At 39.7% G+C, this 7,256-nt stretch overlaps 1 non-coding gene across 1 annotated transcript; it reads left to right on the forward strand.

The window, feature by feature from the left end:
- The first annotated feature begins 811 nt into the window (after nucleotides 1–811).
- Nucleotides 812–918, forward strand: LOC122092518. Its single transcript, XR_006144179.1, has one exon. It is a non-coding gene; the product is annotated as a small nucleolar RNA R71 (small nucleolar RNA).
- Nucleotides 919–7,256: the final 6,338 nt, after the last annotated feature.

Raw genomic sequence — 7,256 nt, forward strand, 5'->3', positions numbered from 1 at the left:
TGAACTAACAGGCTGATGATGCTTAGGGTTAGGCTCTAGTTGACTGGGTAAAGTTTCCTTCTTCCTCTCACGCATAATTGAGACAACTTAGGTAAGTTCTCTAGTAAGATTTTGATGGTTTGTCATGAGGAGGGCCATATTTTTTTCCAAGTCACTAATTCTACTTGCCTCTCCTGTGTTAGTAAACCCAGGGGGTTGCTGATAAGATGATAGGAGAGGGGCCCTAGGAAAACTCCCCTGAGGTCCTACATTTGACCAAGGAAAAGTATTTTGGGAAAAAGATTATTGTGTAAAGGGAGGCCTTTGGGGTCCAGGTTGACCTTGATTATAGAAATTGGAAGGTCCTGCTTGGTTGCCCTGATTCCAAGAGAAATTTGGGTGATTTCTCCATCCTAGATTGTAGGTGTTACTATATGGATTATTCTGGTATAAGGCATTAACACTATCATTAGAAGTGCCACCAGAGGTGTTGGGGCATTCTTCTATGACATGTCCAGGGGATTGGCACCAAGCATAAATCTTAACCAAATTGACTGATGATGGCTCTCTAGGAACAATAGCCTCAATCCTCTTGATTAGGCTATCCAAATGGGCTTCCTTGGCTACTATCCCATCCACAAAATATCTTTTTCCTCCTATGGTTCTTTCACTCTCTTGGGTTGATTCCCACTCACGAGTTTTGTCAGCTAAGTCAAGTACCTTTCCTTCATCTGTAAAGGATGTGAATCCCTCAGGGCACATAGACTCTATCATTTGTTTAGTTGGGTAATCAATACCCTCATAAATTATTTGACATAAATGCCATAGGTCTAGGCCATGGTGAGGGCATTCTTGGAGTAGATCCTTGAATCTCTCTATAAGTTTGGAATATGACTCACTAGGCTTTTTCCTAAACTGAAGGATATCACTTCTAAGCTTATTGGTCTTGTGAGTTGGGAAAAACTTCTTAAGGAAGACAACTGTGAACTGTTCCCATGAGGTTATGGAATTTGTGGGTAACCCATACAACCACTTCTTAGCTTGGTCTTTCAATGCAAAAGTGATAAACCTAAGCTTAACAGCATCATCAGAAATCTGTTGGATCTTAATTAGAACACATACCTCTTCAAATTCCCTTAGAAATAGGTATGCATCCTCAGAGGTCAACACATGGAAGTGGGGCAACATAGTGATGTATTGAGATTTGAGTTCAAAATTATTGCCCTGGGCTTGTGGTAGAACTATACAGGAAGGTTGGGCTGTTCTAGCAGGGTAGAACCTATCTTTCAGAGATTTAGGTGAAGGGTTTTGCTGTTGGTCTCCCATATTGAAGGGTTTTAAAGAGAGCAAACGTATAGGGTCACTACTTGTTGGATCTCTTCTTTCTAACCGATTCTTAGTATTACGTACCCACTTAACACTCATGCAACAGAAAAACTACCCACAACTAAAGTAAGACAAGCACAAAAGAATGGATAGCAAAACTTTTTTTTTTGATGATTTTTTTGATTTTTTTTTTGATATTTTTTATTTTTTATTTTTTATTTTTATTTATTTATTTATTTTTGCTTTTTGGGAGCTTACCGGCAGGGATCCAGGGTTGCTTAGGTCAATTCCTGAGGTACTGCTACAGGGCGAAACCTGTCTTTATCATACTGTGAGGTATGGCGACCTCCACTGATACAACTATTATTGCAAGTTGTTCTTCTCAGGAATTCAATAAAAGAAAAGGAAAAATATAAAACAAAGCAAACAAAGCACTCCGATTTACCAAAAGAAAGTGAAAAATAACATGGAACTGTCTCCCCGGCAACGGCGCCAAAAACTTGTTTGAGATTTAAAATGTAACCGCAAGCGTACGGATCAGTGTAGCTACGGGTCGAACACAGGGAGAGAAGCCACTTTATTTTTTTTTATCTCTTTTAATAATGCGAAAGTGAACCGATTAATAGTTGTGATCTAATTCTAATTACCGTCCTAACCATTCGTCATCTAAGAATTTAAAGACGCAAGCCACGCAATTAAAATTAAATAAATAAATAACTGAAAATAAACAACTCACAGAAAAAATAAATAAATAAATAAATAAAGGAAAAAAATGCTGAAATAAAAATAAAGTAAAAGAAAGGGGATAAAGCTAGAGAGAGACTCACAAGTAGGTTTCTCTACTTAGCCCAAGGGATGCATCATAATATGAGCTTCCCTACTTGACCAGAGAGTCACTCTTACAAGGGTTACTCTACTTGGCTTTAGGGAAAGGGAGACAATTAAAATAAAAGTAATAAATTGATGGTTCTATGGCTAGGAGGGGCAAAGCCAACACATACACTAGCCATGAACCTTGGGGGAAAGGGATAGCAATAATGTAACGACTAAAAATAAAAATCCTAAATTAAGAAAGAAAGGGTAGTCAGAAGAGGGAATGAGAGGGGGGAGAGAAGACTACTGAAGGAGCCTACTTACTTGAATCAATGCTTGAACTTGAAAAAAAAATTGCTCCACGGCTCGTGATCTTGTCACCTAGATCTAAGCCTAGAACTATAACTTAAAAAATTACAACTCAACTGCATAAATCATAAACATAAAAGGGCTGAATAAAAATAAAAGAGTGCTTGCATTAATTGAAATAAAAAAAAACTATTACAAAAGTGATTGAAGAAAAGATAAAGAAGAACTAAAACTAAAGAGAGAGCAAGAGAAAGAGAGAGCAACTAAAAAAAACTAGAAGAAGAATGAATTGTCTCTTCTCCTCTTACATGAGTTGTATTTATAGAGAATTGGGAGGTAGGGTAACAATTTTCTCTTTCCTAAAAGAGAGAAACCCACAATTAATTGTGAGATCTTTTGAGACCAAAAGTGCTAAGGTGGAGGAGAGAGAAGAGAGAAATAAATTTTGAGAAATTTTCTATAATTTTTTTCTTATTTTCTTTCCTCTTTTTTTTTCTAATTTATTTTTCTTCTTTTTCTCTCTCCTAGGGACGATTTTCTTCTTGCTTTGTGTGATTTGGATAACATTTTGCTGATGATGTGGAGGAGAGAGAAGATTTGGACAATCTTTATTTCACCCTTTTTTTTTCTTCTCTTCTTGCTTCCACGATTTTCCTTACCTCTAATTTGATGTGGAAATCCCCTCCATGCCCTTAGTGCTTTAAGTGAGTGAAAAGCAGGAAATCTTCAACAAAATTCTCTAAAAAAAACAACCATGAGATTCGAACTTGAGACCTCTTGGTGAGCAAGGGAATTTTGTACACCATAGCTCACCAACTACACTAGGTAGTTGTTGTTACCAAAAACGAATATTCAATCAAAAGGATGTGGTCCATCGATCCTTGTTGGCATTTAGAATATTCCTTGTACCTCTGGGACAACTGCAAATGGGCTGATTCTGCATCTCGGTTCAGTTCTAATCCATTATTCTTTTTCTGACCCGAAAAGAATAATCATTTGTACGGGTGACCAAACGAATGTGTACTTTTAATTGAACACGTCCATCTTGCTCAGAATTTCGTCCTCTTCGTAATCATGGAAAGAAATAGGACCTCTTTACATGTAAAATTGAAGATATAGCGCCCGATAATCCTTAAGGCCTTGAAAATATAAAACCTGCAAAAAGAGAATAAAACCCTAGGTAGCTCCATTCTAAATATGTAAAATGCATGTTTTACTACCCTAGATTTCACACATAAATGTGCTCATCATTAACCCTATCAGGACCAGCACTGAGGTGGCTCACACAGTTGGAGTCATCACAAACTCAAAATTGGGCGATGGTAGTGAAGGCCTTCACCAAACAGTACTCCTATAATACTGAGGTGGATGTGAAACGTCAGGAGCTTGAGACGTTGAGGCAGTAGCATAAAGAAAGATTCACCACCATCTTGATGAGATTTAGAGGCAAGGCTGCCAAGATAGCATATAGGCCTTTAGAAGCAGAGTAGGTAGAGATGTTAATCAAGAACTTGTCAAAGCCCTATTATGATGTTCTTTACTATCAGTATTTGAAAAATTTTGATGTCTTGATAGCCACCGGCACATGGGTGGAGAATAGAATTCTGGGAGAGGCCCAGTATCAGGGATCCTCCCAAGATGCAAGCAAGAACACCTGAGTCGGACAGGGAAAGGGTCTAGAAACTAATATGGTAAGTGCAGTTTAGCAGTCAGTCTCACCAACCACTTCTTCACAACCCTTCATAATACAAGCAGACGTACCCGCCTAGAAGGCTCCTCACCCAAAAAGACAGTTTCTGATATGGGAATGCCCGTAACGACCACATATGAGAAGTTAAAGAAGCAAGGATTACTAGGGATAGTGGCTTCAAGAGTGATCAACAACCCTCCTCCAGCTTGGTATAGGGATCATGAGTATTGTGCCTACCACACTCAGAAGGGGCACAATACTGAAAGATGTTTGGGTTTATAGCATGCAATTCAGGACTTGGTAGACAATGGAACCATTGAGGTCAAAATCAAACAGCCTCCCAATGTCAATACCAATCCACTCCCCAATCATGTGAACAATATGGATGAAGAAACTACAAAGAGTGACCCTACTCAACTCATTGTGTCTAGAGCTTGGAAGAATCATATGAAAGCCTGAGCTTATAGAAAAATCATGAGTCAAAGGGTTGGAATCATAAGAACCCATAGAAGAAGAGAATCATCAGAGGAAGAGTTAGAAGATTAGGTGGCTTCGTCCATCCCTCATCATCAGAAGAATCCACCTCAGCACATTACCAGCCTCTGCCACATTATTAGCCTCCACCATATTATCAAACCCTGCCATATCATCAATCTTTCCCCCACCATCAAAGTGGAGGAACCTCTTCATCCTATCACCCCCAATCTTCATAGACTATCCCTCACATTACATCATCTTCATACCATCCCACTTCATAGCCCTCATCACCCTCATACTAATCCCATTCTCAAGGTTCAGTTTATAACCCAAAAGAAGGATGGACGGATGGGTATGATTGGAAGGATATGCTTGCACTACCAGATTCCCCAAAGATGACTTCATCAATAGGGTCAGTAAATGCATTAGGGGAAGACCAGGAGACTGATCCCACTTCTCTAATTCAGTATACTATAACTTCAGAAGACAATCCTGAGGTAATTGAAGAGATTACAGTTGATCTTCTCAGAGCAGTAACCACATTGGTATAAGGGAGTAGATCAAAGAATACACTTCTTTAATTCACATAGGGAGTGACACAGATGATGATGAGTCAAGATTAGTCTAACTTCAAGCTAGCAATGATAGGACCAACCCTATGGAAATCTTTCGATCCATACGCTCTGAATACTATGAGCATTTGGATGCCAGAGAATTTGATGGTCCTGAGGAATCTGATGAAGAATCCAGGGGGAGTGAAATCAGCAAAGAAGGGGATGATGATGATTATGATGATGAGGAAGAAAATGAAGATGAGAAGGATGGAAATGACTCTGATTCTCAAGAGGATGATGGGTATCCAGACTGGGATGACTACCAAGGGCCTTGGTACAATGATTATGATGATGAGTCAGAATATTACTCACCAGAACATCCGACATGTTTCTCAATCTATGCCATTGGCAATGATGACCTAACAACTGATCCAACAAGTGGTATTTACCCTTCCCTATGCATGGAGGGAGATGATTCTACATTAGATTCAGAAAATGAGGGGGAATGTGGAGAGATGATGTAAGTTTATATGAACGAACAGTATTCTATATCTAAGTTGAAAGAAAAACTATGTGAAGTGTATTCCAACACATTGAGGATGTAGGAAAGGGTAGAAGAAATTGACAAAATTTTGGGGGAAGTAATCGTTAGTGATCTTTACTACCAAGAGCAATTGGATGATCTGGAAGAAATAGAACCAGATGACACAATCCCAAAGGCAGTAGACACTGCATTGCAATAGCTTTCTAATGCAGTCAAGAAGCTACGAGCCAGGGCGGTGGATATTTGTGGAGGTCCTCGACTTCCCACCCCAAGCAGGGAAGGAGAATCAAAAGAGGATGATTCTATGGTGGGGATAATCATCCTAACCAAAAATGATGATAAAGATAGTTATCCCATCGAGATTATTATGAAAAAATCAATCAATGTGATGAAAACTTGAAGTGGGAAAGACTACGAGGGCAAGGCTCTAGTGGTAGAGCAGCCAAAGGCTAATGAGGCCAAAACTAGCAGCGTAAAGAAAGAGATAGAGAACCCAGTCTTGGCTCAAATCAAGAAATCCCAGGCAAACATCTCCATTTGGGGATTGTTGATGGCATCCCTTTAGCACCGTGAAGCAGTCTTGAGGTCTCTCGCTAATGTGCAAGTGCCGATCGAGATAAATCTAACACACCTCACACATATAGTAGGAGCAACATATACAGTGCAGTCTCTGATGTTCTAGGATTCTGAGCTTCCTAAGGAAACCCATTAGAATCAGCTCTCCACATTACAGTTGAATGCCTTAACAAAGTGGTTCCCCAGGTTCTTGTTGACAATGGGTCCGCTTTGAATGTGCTGCCATTGAGATCAACAAAGAGTATTAGTGTCAACTTGGAAGAAACTCAGCTAATCACCCAAACCATAAGGGCATATGATAATACTAAGAGGAAGATCCTTGGCATCATTATCCTTGCTGTAAAGATTGGCCCGGTGAATTTTGATGTTGATTTCCAAGTCATTGATATACCGATAACTTTTAATATGCTCTTGGGAAGGCCTTGGTTGCAACCTGCGAAGGCGGTGTCCTCTAGTCTCCATAAAAAAATGGAGTTCATTCACGAGGGGAAGGTGGTATAAGTGGTCGGAGATCCTGAAGTCGTTAACACTCTGGCCAACATTGAAAATGGGAAAGAACAAGACCAGGAGGTGCAACTGAGTGGTTTTGAAATAGACACCACTTGAGCAGCCATTGCCAAAGAAGCTCCAAAGGAGAAAATCCCAGCTAATTATGAAGCCATCTGGAGTCCACCAATGAATCAGATGATGAAGAACATATAGTATTTTCCTGGCATGGGACTGGGGAAATATCACCAAGGAGTTACAAAGCAACCTAGTTTGGTGATAAACAAAGGAAAGAATGGTCTCGGGTACATTCCTCCAACTGTCAAAGGGTAGAAAGTGCTGAGGATGACTGGGAAGATCTCCGTCACTTACTACCCTACCCTCAATGGGTACTTTGTGAAAGAAGGAGAGAATTTCTCCTTTTATGGAAATGTGGAGCTATGGTTTGATGAGACCACTGCCAAGATGCAACCAGGACTTGAAATTTTCTTCCAAGACAAGT

Source organism: Macadamia integrifolia, chromosome 10, assembly GCF_013358625.1.
Source record: "Macadamia integrifolia cultivar HAES 741 chromosome 10, SCU_Mint_v3, whole genome shotgun sequence".
In the NCBI taxonomy this organism is placed as follows: Eukaryota; Viridiplantae; Streptophyta; class Magnoliopsida; order Proteales; family Proteaceae; genus Macadamia; species Macadamia integrifolia.